Source organism: Salvelinus fontinalis, chromosome 24 (assembly GCF_029448725.1).
Source record: "Salvelinus fontinalis isolate EN_2023a chromosome 24, ASM2944872v1, whole genome shotgun sequence".
Taxonomy (NCBI): domain Eukaryota; kingdom Metazoa; phylum Chordata; class Actinopteri; order Salmoniformes; family Salmonidae; genus Salvelinus; species Salvelinus fontinalis.
Window position 1 is genome coordinate 2,925,117 of NC_074688.1, and position 18,651 is coordinate 2,943,767.

The 18,651-nt window shown below is 40.5% G+C and overlaps 1 long non-coding RNA gene across 1 annotated transcript; it reads right to left on the bottom strand.

Annotated features, from left to right (window-relative positions):
• Nucleotides 1–3,100: 3,100 nt before the first annotated feature.
• On the bottom strand, nt 3,101–18,378 carry LOC129821762 (uncharacterized). Its single transcript, XR_008754404.1, has 4 exons — nt 18,051–18,378; nt 17,568–17,613; nt 8,339–17,164; nt 3,101–8,146 (listed from the first exon to the last, which is right to left on the bottom strand). It is a non-coding gene; the product is annotated as an uncharacterized LOC129821762 (long non-coding RNA).
• Between the last annotated feature and the right edge of the window lie 273 nt (nt 18,379–18,651).

The window sequence follows — 18,651 nt, forward strand, 5'->3', positions numbered from 1 at the left end:
TTAAATAATTCTACCCGGAAACTTAACCATTAGGGATTAGAGGTTATGTAGCATGGATAAGGAGTAATTAAAAGTATTAAACATAAGTCCAACTAGGTTAGACTGGGAGAGAGAGAAATGTGTGTATGCTTAAGAAAACACCTAGAAACAATTAAACTATGGTTGAACCGACCCGGCTATAACTCTGGGAAGATAAGGTAGGACAGGGAACACCCCTCCAGGTTTCCATTATCTGGGGGGGGGGACTGGAACTGTCAGCTGGGTAGTGAGAAACTGTGGTGAGAATTGTAGAGAAGAAGATAGCTCTCCTAATGTTCGTGTGTATGTATGTGCGTAGGATATCTACTGTTTGTGTGGAAGTATGTGCGCAGCTATAAAATGGATGTCTTTGTATTCTTGACTTTTGAGTGCTCTCGTGAATAAACATTTGACTACTGTAGGCTGGGCCTCTGTCTGTTTTCATTTCAACCAGTATCTTACAAATTCTGGGTTGCAGACTGAGTAGTTAATTGATGTTCAGTTTATGAACATTGAGAACATACTTCTCTTAACAGGGTGTGTAGTGATGCCTCTAGCACTGAGACGCAGTGCCTTAGACCACTGCGCCTGTCACGTTCCTGACCGGTTTTCTGTTATTTTGTATGTGTTTGACGGTCAGGGCGTGAGTTTGGGTGGGTAGTCTATGTTATGTGTTTCTATGTTTGTTTAAGGGTGACCTGATATGGCTCTCAATTAGAGGCAGGTGGTTTTCATTTCCTCTGATTGAGAGCCATATTAAGGTAGGTGTTTTCACACTGTTTGTTTGTGGGTGGTTCTGTAACGGCTTTCCTCCTCCTCTTCATCCGAAGAGGAGGAGCAGGGATTTGACCAAAACGCAGCGTTGTGAAATGACATGATTTATTTAAACAAGACGAAAAAACAAACTACACTTGAATAATTAACAAAACAAATAAACGATGTAGACAGACCTGGACACGAACTTACATATAACACGAAGAACGCATGAACAGGAAACAGACTACATACAAACCGAGAACGAACGATACCGAAACAGTCCCGTGGCGTAACATACAGACACTGACACAGGAGACAACCACCCACAAACAAACAGTGTGAAAACACCTACCTTAATATGGCTCTCAGAGGAAATGAAAATCACCTGCCTCTAATTGAGAGCCATATCTGGTCACCCTTAAACAAACATAGAAACACATAACATAGACTACCGACCCAAACTCACGCCCTGACCGTCAAACACATACAAAATAACAGAAAACCGGTCAGGAACGTGACATTATTGTCCTGTTGGAACGCACATATTCGCCCCCAGTCTAAGGTCGTTTGCACTCTGAAGCGGGTTCTCAACAAGGATTTGTCTGTATTTGGCTCCATTCATTGTTCTCTCTATCCTTAAGTCTCACTTTTTTTTTCACTGAAAAGTATCCCCATAGCATGAAGCTGCTTCACGGTAGGGATGGTATTAGACGGGTGATAGGCTGTGCCTGGTTTTCTTCAGATATGCTTTGTATTCAGGCCAAAAGCAAAGCATGTCTTGTGATCTGTCTTTCATGTGCCTTTTTGCAAACTTCAGGCTTGCTGTCTGGTGCCTTTTTCTCAGGTATGGCTTCCGTCTGGCCACTCTCCAATAATGTCCAGATTGATGAAGTGCTGTAGAGACTGCTGTCCTTATGGCAGGTTCTCCCATCTCAACCAAGGAACTCTGTAGTTCTGTCAGAGTGGTCATTGGGTTCTTGGTCACCTCCCTGACCAAGGGCCTTCTTGCCCGGTTGCTCAGTTTGGTCGGATGGCCAGCTCTAGGCAGAGTGGGTAGTTCCATATTTTTTTCAATTTTCCAATGATGGAGACCACTGTGCTCTTGGAAACTTTCAACACTCTAGAAATAGTTTTTTACCCTTCCCCAGATATATGCCTCATCACAATTATATCTCGAAGATCTACGGACAGTTTCTTGGACTTCATGGTATAGTTTCTGCTCTGACATGCACTGTCAACTATGGAACTTTATATAGACAGGTACGTTTCTTTCTAAAGCATGTCCAAACAATTGAATTGGCCACAAGTGGACTCAAGGATTATCAAAGGAAATTGGATACACCTGAGCTCAATTTGGAGTGTCATAGCAAAGGTGTCTAAACACTTATGTAAATTAAATATTTCTTTATTTCTTTTTCAATACATTTGCAAATATTTCTAAAACCATGTTTTCACTTTGTCGTTATGCGGTATCGTGTGTAGATGGGTGAGAAAAATAATCTATTTAATCTATTTTGAATTCAGGCTGTAACACAACCAAATGTGGAATAAGTCAAGGGATATGAATCTTTACTGATGGCACTGTAGATAAAGAGATAGGGGAGGTGGTGATGTGATTTATTTTCTACAGGGGTTGAGTAACGTACATATCCAAAAGCATTTTGATGTCCATTACTTTTGAGGGAGTGTTTTTCTTATGTTTTCCAAGTTCATGATGTATTACTAAAGCATGGAGTTGCAGCTCCATAAATCACTTTGCATTCCCCACTGAGACGCGACTCAAAACATACCTTTGAAAAGTTACTCAACAAATCTCCAAGGTACTGCTTTACACACAGAGACTTCCATGTGACGCCTTGGAATAGAAAAATACATGATTTCCCCCCCAAAAATAGAAAAAATGAGTCTGCGTCATCTCCGTGCTGATATCACCGGAAAATAATTTGGTTTCTCCAGGGAGACAGGCTACAGCTCGTTAGCTAGCTTTTTTGTTTGTAGTGATATCCAACTCAGCAGCGTCTGTTGAGTGAGTAAAACATCACTGCATAATCAGGCCAAGCCATGCTGCTGAAATTGGTACTTTTTTCTTTTTTACACATCACTGCCACATTACCTGTAATTACATGCAACACTGAGAAGCACTACAGTAGCCTAAAATCCCTCCTCCCAAAAAACGAATTCTGCCAAGCATACACACAGCTCTATAATACCTAAACATGCACAGGGAGGAGAAATTACCCTGAAGGGATGAATTAAATAAATTAACATATATATTACACAGTGACTCAATAAACGGGACAGAAAAGGAAAGTCTGTGGAGGCAAAGGAAATACATCTTAGTTTAATTTCCGTTTCTGTGAGCAACGCTCCGGTGTCGCCAACAGATGCCCTCCATTTAACAAGACAACGGGCAATATTTCTCCAAAAGCAACACGACTGCCAGATGTACGTTCATGGTCTGGGTAATGACAGCACCGCTGCTGGTTCCTCCTTGACATACTTTTGCCACCCTGTCTAATGAAAAGCTGTGCGACGGTGGGCCGGAGCGACAGATTGCGAGCTGACAGACTGAGTTTATAAACTAGTGGGTAACACAGATGATTTATGAAACATCAATTCTGGAACATGACAAACATGTGCCTGGGGTACCGGAGCAACAATTACATTGCACCTTATTACTTCTATTGCGCTTTACGGAATGCGCTTATCTTCTAGGAGGGTAAAAAGGATCATAGGCGCAACAGTTTACATACATATTTACATCTGTGTCATAACAAATAGTCTATTTCCTATTGTATAGGAAGATCTGTGAAAATGTCACACTTAACTAGAGGTGGGCAATCTTACCTGGAGAGGGCCAGTGTGAGTGAAAGCTTTTGTCGTAACACATCTAATTTTACGCCTAATCAATCGTTTTCAGAAAATGTATCAAATGAAAGCCGGCATCTCTTTTCGGGTAGAAATGCCTACCCCTGTAAGTGTATTTACAACTCAGGAAAGCAAAGTGCTTCCTTCAAGACTGTTACCTTGCTATTAGAGAAGATACAAATCATTTTACTGCAATATGTGACATCATCAGAATGTTATAGCCTTACTGGAGGGCACAGACTTTAATTCAACACCTATTTCACATGAGTTCAACAGAATTTAGTTGAAATGATATGGAAACAACATTGATTCAACCAGTGTGTGCCCAGTGTGTTTAGCCTCTGAGGCATTTCAGCTTGTTGGTACCTTATCAAGACAGAGGCTTGTCTTTTAAGTATAGTTTGGAAAAAGTCCACCACATAGGCATCCCAAGCTTTCATAGGTTCTGTTACATTAAGGAAATCAGTCTCTATCAAGTTTTGAAATGGAAAACGAACACAAAGTTTGGCCCACAAACCTCTTCGTGTAATGTATCTAAGAGCGTACAGCTAAAAATCTGGGTTTTCATACACCTGGTATGGATGTTTCATTAGGACTGTTTCTCAAATGGCCGCTTTATGTTTACACATGTTTTGAAGCTATTTTCCAACTGTGTGCCTTCTGTAGCCAAAATGTTGGAATATCCTCAGACGAAAGAATGTGTTGGTGTTGAACTCAAACATATTCATAACAGACAATACATTTCATCCCATTATGTACGTGTTGTGGGGCGCAGAGCAGAAGAAGAATGTCCATCTCATAAGAGCTGGACTAATAAAGTACTATTTATTCGATCTTAAAAATCACTTATTTATGTATACTGTATCTATGGCTTGTCTCCATTCACGCATCAGTCAGGTAAGATTAAAGATAGTATCTGCCTCTTCCAAGAGAGCCGTTGGTCGTTTAAAGGTCTCCTTCGTCTCCAGAGGACGAGGCAGGAGTGTAGAGCTGTGAAGGCAGCATTAGATATGCTCCATGCTATCTCCTTATTAATTGAAGCTAACCAGAGTTCACATCAGTAGGAGGATACACCCTGTTATACAGGAGACAACATGTCTGCAGCCTCACTTAAGTGGCCTTAGAGCTTCGCTGAGGTCAAGAGCCCTGGGGAGTAGAGAACAGAACACGTAAATACATGGAAACAACATTCTTTCTCTGTACCAACACCGATACAGGAATTTACCGCACTTGTGACGAGGACTTCTTATAGAACAACAGGGGACAAGGTCCATGTCATGATATCACAAGCTAATGACAAGTGGACAAAAATAAACATGTTCTGAAGAACCATTTATTATAACCATTGGTCCAGACTAAACTAAACTGGACCGAACAGAATAGAGCTTTGGTATTGTTCATAGGATAATGGTACTTTTTTTGCTTCCCAGTACCTAACCTGGGATTTCTCAAATCAGCACCCACACCTCAACCTTCACATATTCATTGGAGCAAAAGGGCTGGAGGAGAGGTGTAGAGGGAGATTGAGAGGGTTAAGGGGAGTGTGAGTGAAAAGATTAACGAAGACACTGTGGAGGCTCTCCGTGAACTGCTGGAGAAGATCCACACTATTTCTAGTATTTCAAACCTTTTCTGTCAACTGAATTAGTCGTCTTGGTGGATTTCTTCACTTAGATTGGTTTACCCCGGCCTCAGACCATTTCAAGAATATTTGTCTTGACTTTAACCTGACTCAACTGATTTCAAAACCCACATGGGTTAACGTTCAAAAAAAATCCAGCAAACTGCTCACTTATTGACCTATTTCTGACAAACAGCTCCCACAAGGACTTGTCCAGTGGTGTCTTTTCTAATGATCTCATTGATCACTGTCCTATTACATGTATTAGGGATTCCAAACAGATGAATCAACATTTTATCTCTGCAGGCCTTTTATTTGCAAGAAGTGAGTTAGTGAATCTGTAATTGATGGGGGAAAAAAATCCACTGGGGTTGACTTGCGTGATCCTTTCTTGCTGCACCTTTATTTTCTTGTAATTGTGGAATTATTGACACATTTTTAACCAGACATTTATCTCGGGTGCTAGCCCTAGGATATGGAAGCCTGCCCATGTGCTCCCTCTCCACAAATGTGGTGACCCCTCTGATATGAATAATTATCGTCCGTTCTCTAAACTGTCTTGCCTAGCGAACATCTTTGACTCTTTAAACAACACTCAGCTTAGATCTTGTCAGCTTCAAAGTGTCTATCAGTCTGGTTTCAGGCCAGGTCAAAGCACCAAATCTGCTGCTTCTTTGGTGTTAAATGACATTGTAAATTGCATTGAAAAAAAGGCAGCATTATAGACCTGTCGAAGGCTTTTGACACCTTTGAGCATTCATTATTCATGTGTATACTGTCTGAAATTGGCCGGGGTCAGGCAGCCTGCATTTGGTTTGAACACTACTTGAAAGACCGGACACAATATGTTTCTTCTGATGGCGTTAAGGTTCAAGGTTCAATATCAAGGTTTCCTTGATATTACTAAAGGTGTCCTCCAAGAGTAAATCTTGGGCCCTGTACTTTTTACTATCTATATAAACAATATTGCTTTGTCTATAAGAAATTCTAACAGCCAATTGTATGTGGACGATACTTGTGTATTTTGTTGCCACTTCCGTTGACCAGGCACTTTTTTTGCTTTACAGAAAGCCTTTGTTGAACTTAAATTGCTACTTACTGGCCCAACAGGCTAACCGCTAGGCTACCTGCCACCCTATTACAGATACTAGGAGCTCATGAGCATCACTTTCCTGCTGATAAATGGGCATTTAAAGTACACTGAACAAAAATATAAAACGCAACATTTAATGTTTCATGAGCTGAAACAAAAAATCCCAGAAGTGTTCCACATGTATATGGGGCGGCAGGTGGCCTAGTGGTTAGAGCGTTGGACTTGTAACTGAAAGGTTGCAAGATCGAATCCCTGAGCTGACAATGTAAAAATCTGTTGTTCTGCCCCTGAATAAGGCAGTTAACCCACTGTTCCTAGGCCATCATTGAAAATAAAAATTTGTTCTTAACTGTATTGCCTAGATAAATAAAGCTCCCCAAAAAATATGCACAAAAAGCTTATTTCTCAAATGTTGTGCACAAATTTGTTGACATCCTTGTTAGTGAGCATTTCTCATTTGCCAAGATAATCCATCCACCTGACAGATGTGCTATATCAAGAAGCTGATTAAACAGCTTAATCATTACACAGGTGCACCTTGTGCTGGGGGCAATAAATACCACAGATGTCTCAAGTTGAGGGAGTGGCAAATTGGCATGCTGACTGCAGGAATGTCAACTATAGCTGTTGCCAGACAATTCAATGATAATTTCTCTCCATAAGCTGCCTCCAATGTTGTTTTACAGAAGGAACTTCAATCTTTTATCTTGCCCATTCAACCTCCGAATTGCACATATACACAAACCATTTCTCAATTGTCTCAAGGCTTAAACATCCTTCTTAACCTCACCTTCATCTACACTGATTGATGCAGATTTAACAGGTGACATCAATAAGGAATCATAGCTTTCACCTGGATTCACCTGGTCAGTCTGTCAAACAGTTGAAGTCAGAAGTTTACATACACCTTAGCCAAATACATTTAAACTCAGTTTTTCACAATTCATGACATTTAATCCGAGTAACAATTCCCTGTTTTAGGTCAGTTAGGATCACCACTTTATTTTAAGACTGTGAAATGTCAGAATAATAGTAGAGAGAATGATTTATTTATTTCATCACATTCCCAGTGGGTCAGAAGTTTACAGTGGGCTCCAAAATTACTGGCACCTCTGACTGGCAATGCACAAACAATGCTTAAACAAATATAAACAATATAATTATATAGATAAACTCAAAATACCAACATGTGAGAAATACTGTACTTTATTAATGTTTCAATGGAAACAACCAAAATAATATATTGATTTAATTAAAAATCAATGTCCTCCAAATCAAGGTTTCACAATTAATGGCACCCTTGAAGATTATTGTAAATAACATCTACCAAAATTAAACCACAAATTAAATTCCACTTATTTAAGTGTATCTAAGTCTTAAGGAACTATAGTGAGCCATTACATCACTTCCTGTTTCACTAGGGTATAAAAATGAGGTAACACACATGCAATATCCCTTTGTCATCCAACACCATGAAGAAAACAAAAGAACTAGCAGTTCAAAAGAGACAGATGGTCATAGACCTTCATAAATCTGGTAATGGCTACAAGAAGGTCCACAAACGATTGAATATACCACTGAGCACTGTCAGGGCAATTATTAGAAAATTCAAAAGATATGGAACAGTTGAAAACCTCAAGGGTAGAGGACGCAAATTAATTTTGCCCCCCAGGATAGGGAGGAGGATGGTGAGAGAAGCAACAAAATCCCAAAGAATCACTGTGAAAGAATTGCAGGCCTTGGTGGTGTCTTGGGGACACCAAGTTTCAAAAAGCACCATCAGACGCCACCTCATACATTTACATTTACATTTTAGTCATTTAGCAGACGCTCTTATCCAGAGCGACTTACAGTAGAGTGCATACATTTTTATTACATTTTTTTTTACATTTCATTTTACATACTGAGACAAGGATATCCCTACCGGCCAAACCCTCCCTAACCCGGACGACGCTATGCCAATTGTGTGTCGCCCCACGGACCTCCACATCCACAGGCTCTTTTGAAGGGTTGCCAGAAGAAAGCCCTTTCTGACCCCAAGACACAGACGCAGGCGCTTGGAGTTTGCCAAACGTCATTTAAATTATGACTGGAAGAAGGTGCTCTGGTCAGATGAGACCAAAATTGAACGTTTTGGTCAGATACAGCATCAGCATGTTTGGCGTCGAAACTGAGATGCATACAAGGAGAGGCACCTCATACCCACGGTGAAATATGGAGTGGGGTCAGTGATGTCTGGGGCTGTTTTAATTCCAGAGGTCCAGGGGCACTGGTTAAGATTGATGGCATAATGAATTCTACCAAGTATCAGGCAATTTTGGCTGACAATCTGGTTGCCTCTGCCAGAAGGCTGGGACTTGGCCGTAGGTGGACTTTCCAACAAGACAATGCCCCGAAACATACCTCAAGATCCACACAGAAATTGTTCTGTGACAACAAAATCAATGTTCTGCCATGGCCATCTCAGTCGCCGGACCTCAATCCAATCGAAAACCTGTGGGCTGAGTGGAAGAGGGCTGTTGATAAGCGCGAACCCAAGAATGTGAAGGATCTTGAAAGGATCTGCATAGAGGAATGGTCCAAAATCCCTACAAAAGTATTCCTTAAAACCTCTCTGGGATAGGTGGGACGATTGCATCCTACTTGGCCAAAAGCCAGGGAAAATGCGGAGCGCCAAATTCAAATAAAATGATATAAAAATCAAACTTTCATTAAATCACACATGTAAGATACCAAATTAAAGCTACACTCGTTGTGAATCCAGCCAACATGTCAGATTTCAAAAAGGCTTTTTGGCGAAAGCATAAGATGCTATTATCTGATGATAGCACAACAGTAAACAAAGAGAGCGTAGCATATTTCAACCCTGCAGGCGCAACACAAAACGCAGAAGTAAAATATAAATCATGCCTTACCTTTGACGAGCTTCTTTTGTTGGCACTCCAATATGTCCCATAAACATTACAAATGGTCCTTCTGTTCAATTAATTCTGTCCGTATATATCCAAAATGTCCATTTATTTGGAGCGTTTGATCCAGAAAAAAACTGCTTCCAATTTGCGCAACGTCACTACAAAATATATCAAAAGTTACGTGTAAACTTTGCCAAAACATTTCAAACTACTTTTGCAATACAACTTTAGGTATTTTTAACTTCTTATGGCTGCAAGGGGCAGTATTGAGTAGCCAGATAAAAGATGCCCATTTCAAACGGCCTCGTCCTCAATTCTTGCTCGTACAATATGCATATTATTATTACTATTGGATAGAAAACACTCTCTAGTTTCTAAAACCGTTTGAATTATTTCTCTGGGTGAAACAGAACTCCTTCTGCAGCACATTTCCTGACCAGGAAGTGGAATGTCTGAAATCGATGCTCTGTTCAACTTCCTGCCTATACATGGGCATAAAACGTAAGAGTCTACGTACACTTCATAGACCTTCCCCTGGTTGTCAAGAGGCTGTGAGAGAAGAAATTTTGTGTTCATCTTGTTCTGAATTGGAATACAAGCTCTTTGTATGACGTGTCCCTCATTTCCGTTACTCTTGGCAGCGCCAGTTGGACAGTGGGATTGCCTTCTGTTTAGCTGCCGTTATTGACGACTACTATCTCTGGTTCTGATTTTATTTGATACATGTGACCATATCATTGTAAAGTATGTTTTTTCAATATAGTTTAATCAGATTATTGAAAATTTTTCGGGAGTTTTGCCGTGTTCCGTTCTCTGACTTTGTTGACTTGGAGAGATCCGTGCCACTTGGCAAGTGCCCATGCTAAATGAAGAGGGAAATTTGCCGTTCCAGATCCAAACAACGACTGTTCTGGACAAAGGACACCTTGTCCAACATTCTGACGGAAGATCACCAAAAGTAAGAAACATTTTATGATGCTATTTCTAATATCTGTCGTGCATGTGAACTGGTCGTCGGCGCCCAAGTGTTTCTGGCTATTGTGGCTACGCTAATATAACGCTACATTTTGTTTTCGCTGTAAAACATTTAATAAATCGGAAATATTGTCTGAAATCACAAGATGCCTGTCTTTCAATTGCTGTACACTATGTATTTTTCAGAAATGTTTTATGATGAGTAATTAGGTATTTAACGTTGGTGTCTGTAAATATTATGGCTGCTTTCGGTGCAATTTCTGATTGTAGCTGAAATGTAAACTATGATTTATACCTGAAATATGCAAATTTTTCGAACAAAACATATGCTATACAATAAATATGTTATCAGACTGTCATCTGATGAAGTTGTTTCTTGGTTAGTGGCTATTTATATCTTTATTTGGTCGAATTTGTGATAGCTACTGATGGAGTAATAAACTGTTATAGTAAAAAAAGTGGTGTCTTTTGCTAACGTGGTTAGCTAATAGATTTACATATTTTGTCTTCCCTGTAAAACATTTTAAAAATCGGACATGTTGGCTGGATTCACAAGATGTGTACCTTTCATATGCTGTATTGGACTTGTTAATGTGTGAAAGTTAAATATTTAAAAAAATATCTTTTGAATTTCGCGCCCTGCACTTTGAGCTGGCTGTTGTCATAAATGTACCGACGTCGGGCTTGCACGCCAAACAGGTTAAACGTTAATAATCGATCAAATTGAAGACGGGTCTATCTGTTTTCAATACAGGAGGACAACAAACTAACGCTACTTTTCTAGTCTTGCGCAACTCTCAAACAGTACACATAACGTTACACTAATTCAAGATGGCCGTACTTCTTCATTGCACAAAGGAATAACCTCAACCAATTTCCAAAGACTGGTGACATCCAGTGGAAGCGGTAGGAACTGCAAACAAGTCCCTTAGAAATCTAGTATCCCAATGAAAGCTCATTGAACAGACAGTGACCTCAAAGAAAAAAGATCTGAATGGTTAGTCCTCGTGGTTTTGCCTGCTACATATGTTCTGTTATACTCACAGGCATGATTCAAACAGTTTTACAAACTTCAGAGTGTTTTCTATCCAAATCTACAAATAATATGCATATCTTATATTCTGGGGATGAGTAGAAGGAAGTTGAAATTGGGCATGCTATTTATCCAAAAGTGAAAATGCTGCCCCCTATCCTAGAGAAGTTATCCTTGTCAAACATTACAGGAATAGACTCCATGCTGTTAGCCATGCCAGAGGTGGTTGCACTAAGTACTAAATGAGGAGTGCCAATAATTATGAAACCTTGATTTTGGTTACATTTATTTTGTATTAAATAATTGAATGATTTTGGTTGGTTCCATTGAAACATGAATAAAGTACAGTATTTCTCACATGTTGGTATTTTGAGTTTCTCTATAATTATATTGTTTATATATTTTTAAGTATTGTTTGTGCATTGCCAGTCAGGGGTGCCAGTAATTTTGGAGCCCACTGTACATACACTCAATTAGATTTTGGTAGCATTGCCTTTAAATTGTTTTACTTGGGTCAAACGTTTTGGGTAGTCATCCATAAGATTCCCACAATAGGTTGGGTGAATTTTGGCCCATTCCTCCTGACAGAGCTGGTGCAACTGAGTCAGGTTAGTTGGCCTCCTTGCACACACACGCTTTTTCAGTTCTGCCCACAAATTTTCTATAGGATTGAGGTCAGGGCTTTGTGGCCACTCCAAAACCTAGACTTTGTGGTCCTTAAGCCATTTTGCCACAACTTTGGAAGTATGCTTGGGGTCATGTCCATTTGGAAGACCCATTTGCGACCACGCTTTAACTTCCTGACTAATGTCTTGAGATGTTGCTTCAATATATCCATATAATTTTCCTGCCCATCTATTTTGTGAAGTGCACCAGTCCCTCCTGCAGCGAAGCACACCCACAACATGATGCTGCCACCCCCGTGCTTCACGGTTGGGATGGTGTTCTTCAGCTTGCAAGCATCCCCCTTTTTCCTCCTTTCGCACCAAAGCACGTTCATCTCTAGGAGACAGAACGCGTCTCCTTCCTGAGCGGTATGATGGCTGTGTGGTCCCATGGTGTTTATACTTGTGTACTATTGTTTGTACAGATGAACGTGGTACCTTCAGGCGTTTGGAAATTGCCCCCAAGGATGAACCAGACTTGTGGAGGTCTACAATTTTTTTTCTGAGGTCTTGGCTGATTTCTTTTGTTTTTCCCATGATGTCAGGCAAAGAGACACTGAGTTTGAAGGTGGCCTTGAAATACATCCACAGGTACACCTCCGATTGACTCAAATGATGTCAATTAGCTTATCAGAAGGTTCTAAAGCCATGACATCATTTTCTGGAATTTTCCAAGCTGTTTAAAGGCACAGTCAACTTAGTGTATGTAAACTTCTGACCCACTGGAATTGTGATACAGTGAATTATAAGTGAAATAATCTGTCTGTAAACAATTGTTGGAAAAATAGCTTGTGTCATGCACAAAGTAGACTAGTTTTTAACCAAATTGCCAAAACTATAGTTTGTTAACAAGAAGTTTGTGGAGTGGTTGAAAAACTAGTTTTAATGACTCCAACCTAAGTGTAAGCAAACCTCCGACTTCAACTGCAAATAATGGCAAAATGTGTAGGATGAGACCGAGTCAGCATCTCTCACATGGATCGGTAAACCTTTCCAGAAAAATCTGCTCTATAGGAGAAAGCCCTGCCTCCAGCTGTTTACTTAGAAATTCTAGGAACAACAAGGAGGCCCGCATCTTGTGACCGTAGAGTACGTGTAGGTAAATACGGCAGGACCAAATCAGAGTGATAAGTAGAAGCAAGTTCATGCAATGCTTTGTAGGTTAACAATAAAACCTTGATTTCAGCCCTAGCCTTAAAGGGTGACTGCGCTTCTTGATTGGTCATCGTTTTTCCATCAATGCTCATTAAGTAATGCTAGTGGCCATGACTGGCAAATGAGAGTTGTCTTGGAGTTGTGGTTTGATGTGGGTGTCTTTGCACTTCAATCATTACAAAAAATATGCCGTTTTGAAACTGTAGTAAAAGTGCAATAACTGCAGTTTTTTTTGGATGCAGTATTTGCAGCATACTGCACTCTAAAAAGAAAAGGTTCCTGGAGTAGCCTTTAGAGGTTCTTCAAATTGAAACAGAACCCCTATAAATTCTTAGGAACCGTTTGAATAACCTTTTGAGGTAAACATTTTAACTACCTATTATTTATAATAACAATAACACAATATTTTAGTTGTCAGTGTTTATTATGATTTCAGTGGCAAAACAGAATAAAAAAATCTAGAGCTCCAAGTCCAATGGGTATATCCTCTGGCATGTTGATGCTAATGTGTTGATGTACTCCGTATCCGTAGCCAGAATGATTTTGCAGTGCACCGTGATCAAAAAGGCTTCCTTTTATATTCAGCGGTGTAGGGAGGGTGAAGTCTGTGAAACCAAAATATTTTAATTATACAGGTATTTAACAAAAAACATGCACACGACTGTAACGGTGCTCTAGCTCTTCCTCCTCCTCGGACGAGGAGAGAGGGATCGGAAGACCAATGTGCAGCGAGGTATGAAGACATAATATTTATTAAAGTAAAGACGAAAAAACACGAAAACACTTTAACAAACTACAAAACAACAAACGACGTAGACGCACCTGAACATAAGAACTTACATATAACGAAGAACGCATGAAACAGGAACAGACTACATAAACCGAAAAAACCAAACAAACCGAAAACAGTCCCGTGTGGCGCAACATACATAGACACAGACACAGGAGACAACCACCCACAACAAATAGTGTGAAAACACCTACCTTAATATGACTCTCAATTAGAGGAAACGCCAAACACCTGCCTCTAATTGAGAGCCATACCAGGCAACCCTTAAACAAACATAGAAACAGAAAACATAGACTGCCCACCCAAACTCACGTCCTGACCAACTAACACATACAAAACTAACAGAAACAGGTCAGGAACGTGACAACGACAGTATTCCTACCTTTGTTTTTATGGTAAACGTGAATGAAAAAAACTGTTTTGATAATGGTTTTCATACACATACCTTGTTCATAATGTAGAGGCCTATGGGATTATCTTTGAAGAGGTACGGGAGGAGGATGGTACATGTGATCTGCATAGCATACCTTTGTATGCCTCCTCGTCAGTATACCTGCAGACACGGTCCCGTGTAGCTCAGTTGGTAGAGCATGGCGCTTGCAACGCCAGGGTTGTGGGTTCGATTCCCACGGGGGGCCAGTACAAAAAAGTATGAATGTATGTACTTGTAAGTCGCTCTGGATAAGAGCGTCTGCTAAATGACTTAAATGTAATGTAAATGACACAGACACAAAAGTGAGCAGTTCAGTCATCTGCACCCAATACAAGTAGCCTTTAACATATTCTTATAGCATACATATTCTTACCTCTTTGTTGATTCAAATCTATCAGAAATCAAGGTAAGACCCAGATGCAGACACGTCGAATAGACAATGGTTTAATATTCCAACAGGGCCAGGCAATAGACAGGTCAAGGCAGGCAGGGGTCATTAAACCAGAGGTGGGGCCAAGGGAATGGACGGCAGGCAGGGTCAGGGGCAGGCAGAGTGAGCAGACAGGCGGGCTCAGAGTCAGGACAGGCAAGGGTCAAAACTAGGAGGGCGCGAAAAAGGAAAGACTGGAAAAAGCAGGAGCTGAGAACAAAAACGCTTGTTCACAAACAAGACAAAAACAGAGAACACAGGTATAAATACACAGGGGATAATGGATGGGGAAGATGGGCAACATCTGGAGGGGGATAGAGACAATCACAAAGACAGGTGAAACAGATCAGGGTGTGACAGAGATTGAATGGTGTCCATTTTCTCTTTTAGAAAGATTTGCACAAATATGAAAAGATAGATGTATCATCATAAAACAATATCAATTTAGATCATATAAGGGCAAAACCTTACCTTAAATTGAGGAGATCTTTACATTGTTCAGTTAAGTGCCTGTGTAACAATTGCTTAAAATTAATAAGATGGGTCTAGAAGCATCTTATATGGTGACCTAAAGAGTGCCTAGGACAGGCAAGCCCCATACTATTGTGGAGGACTTAACTCATCCTGCTGCCGCGGATGTGGCTGAGACAATGCTGGGGGAAAAGGCCAAAACAAACTATACAGACAATGCCATCCAACAACACTGCATCAGTGACATGGCAGATGTTTTGAAACAATTACTGCTTCGCATACAAGCCAGTGAATTCTATGCGTTACAGCTGGATGAGTCAACAGACGTGGCGGGCCTGGCACAGCACCTGGTATATGTCCATTACGTTTATGGTGGGTTAATTATTAAGGAAGACATCCTCTTCTGGAAACCACTGGAAACCAGGACAACATGAGAGGATATTTTTAAAGTACTGGACAGCTTGTGACATCAAATGGACTTTGGTGGTCCAGATGTGTTGGTATCTGTACTGATGGTACAAAAGCCATGACAGGGAGACATAGTGGAGTGGCAACGTGTGGGCATCCACCGAGAGGCTCTTGCTTTCAAAGGAATGCCTGACAGCTTTAAAGACGTTTTGGACACTACAGTGAAAGTTGTTAACTTTGTTAAAGCAAGGCCCATGAACTCTCGGGTATTTTCTGCATGGTGCAATGATATGGTCAGCGACCATACAGAAGTGCACTGGTTATCAAGGGGCAAAGTATAAACATGTTTTTTTGAATTGAGAGAGAAGCTTAAAGTTTTCTTTACTGACCATCATTTTCACTTGTCTGACCGCTTGCATGATGACGAGTTTCTCACACGACTGGCCTATCTGGGTGATGCTTTTTCTCGCCTGAATGATCTGAATCTAGGATTACAGGGACTCTCCACAACTATATTCAATGATGCGGGACACAATTGAGGCTATGATTAAGAAGTTGGAGCTCTTTTCTGACAACACACAGGTCTTTCCATCATTGTATGATTTTTTTGTGTGCAAATGAACTCAAGCTTACGGACAATGTCAAATGTGATATAGCGAAGCACCTGAGTGAGCTGGGTGCGCAATTACGCAGGTACTTTCCCGAGACGGATGACACAAACAACTGGATGCGTTATCCCTTTCATGCCCTGCCTCCAGTCCACTTACCGATATCTGAACAAGAGAGCCTCATCGAAATTGCAACAAGCGGTTCTGTGAAAATTTTATTTAATCAGAAGCCACTGCCAGATTTCTGGATAGGGCTGCGCTGAGTTTCTTGCCTTGGCAAATCGCGTTGTTATGACACTGATGCCCTTTGCAACCACGTACCTATGTGAGAGTGGATTCTCGGCCCTCACTAGCATGAAAACTGAATACAGGCACAGACTGTGTGTGGAAAATGATTTAAGACAGAGACTCTCTCCAATACAACCCAACATTGCAGAGTTATGTGCAGCCATTCAAGCACACCCTTGTCATTAACCCGTGGTGAGTTATTCACAATTTTTGATGAACAAATAAGGTTTTATATGTAAGATGGCTAAATAAAGAGCAAAATTATTGATTATTATTATATTATTATTTGTGCCCTGGTCCTATAAGAGCACTTTGTCACTTCCCACGAGGCGCGTTGTGACACAAATTCACACTCATTCTTATGTTTAATAAGTGTATCGTATAGTGTGTGTGTGGCAGGCTTACAATGATGGCAAAAAAGCAACATTTGAGAGTGTACTGACGCTGGTGCTAGAGGGGGTATGCAGCTGGAGGTTGAATGTTTGAAGGGGTACGGGACTATAAAAAGTTTGGGAACCACTGATATAGTGCATCAAGTATACTATTATGGGTGTACCTTACTTCTCTGTTCTCTAGAGAGATCGCAGGTAGTTGGTCAGACTGCTCTGGAGGTCCTTGGAACATTCGGTGTCTGTAGCACCTGGAGAGAGACGAATAGAGGTAGCGAGTGTGCTAGAAAGAGAGAGAGCCCTCACCCCTGACCTGCCACTGGCCCAGAGCCTCCTGCCTACACCCTCTAATCACAGTCTCTCTGACAGAGAGTTACTAAGGAGTAGACCGGTGGTACATAGGGGTTATGAGTGGAGTATTAGCTCTTCATATAGTATCATGCAATGTAAAGGAAAACAATAATATCATGACTTAGTGACACAGAGCGCTCCATGTTCCTGTCGGAAGCAGGCCTCAACCTGGATGCAGAGAAATGTCTAGCCTTGTAGCATGGTTGCGTCTATCTCCACCAGGCTCCAAGAAATAAGATGACAAACCTGCAGAGGTTAACCAAATTAAAAGGTGCCTGTATTTATAACAAAATAAAATAGTACCTGTATTTAGGATTCTTGTATCAGTTTGCCTACTTCACATTCATGTCTGTGAATGACAAAAAGTGTTGATTAAAAGTTTGCATGCCATTTTGTGATATCGGCTACAACAAATTACATGGCATGAATGTGAATTTATAGCTAAGCTATTATTTATATTATTGCACCACGTCTTATCTCACTAACAACTGCTAAAGCGAACAGCACATTACACTATTTGGCTAATCCATATTTGGCTAGCTTTACATATGTGATTTATTCCATCATGACAACAAAATGATTAGCTAGCTGATGTGCTCTAACTGACTTAGCTAGTTAACATGCATTGCTTCTGACACACATCACGATCCTACTTGCTTTAAATCTGACAGATTCTGTGTAAAACAGAATCTGTCTGTAAAATGCAGCCAGCTAGCTCGCCAACTCAACTTCATCAGATGTAGCCAAGCTAGCTAGTGTGACACTCACTCAGTAACGTTAGCTTACCATGCTTTTCTGGCCAACTCGACATTCTTCTCACCAATCCCGGTCGACTCCTTCTTTAAGGTTCAAAACTATACAGCTGTAGTCCGGTGCCTTATTGTAATGTTCTATTTTATATTTTTGTGTTTTTGTGATGCGTGTGCCGCACAGCAGCATGTAATCTATTTTATCTCCAATTTCCAATGTTGAATAAAAAAGGGACATATATGATATTGATACGTTATTGTTTGGGAGGTGCTAATGTGAAACACTTGAACACTTATGTCGCACTGAACGCACCATCGGCACATGCAATCGAGCAACGCACTGCTGCATTGATCAACCACTTTTGTGTTAGACACCACCTACATACGTTTGCTTGACACGCCCTCGTTTATCATATTGGAGGAAGAATACAGAAATAAATAAATGAAGAAAAGATTATTATAAAATGAAATAAAGTTATTTGTGTGCATTTTTTTATGTACATATTTACATGTGCATTTATTTATTCATGTATCTATCTATTTATGTGCGCATTTATTTATGTTTTTATTTCTAATTACGGCAGGTTTTGTACTCCATATATCTTGGACCCCAAGAGAGATTTTAATCTCACTCTTGG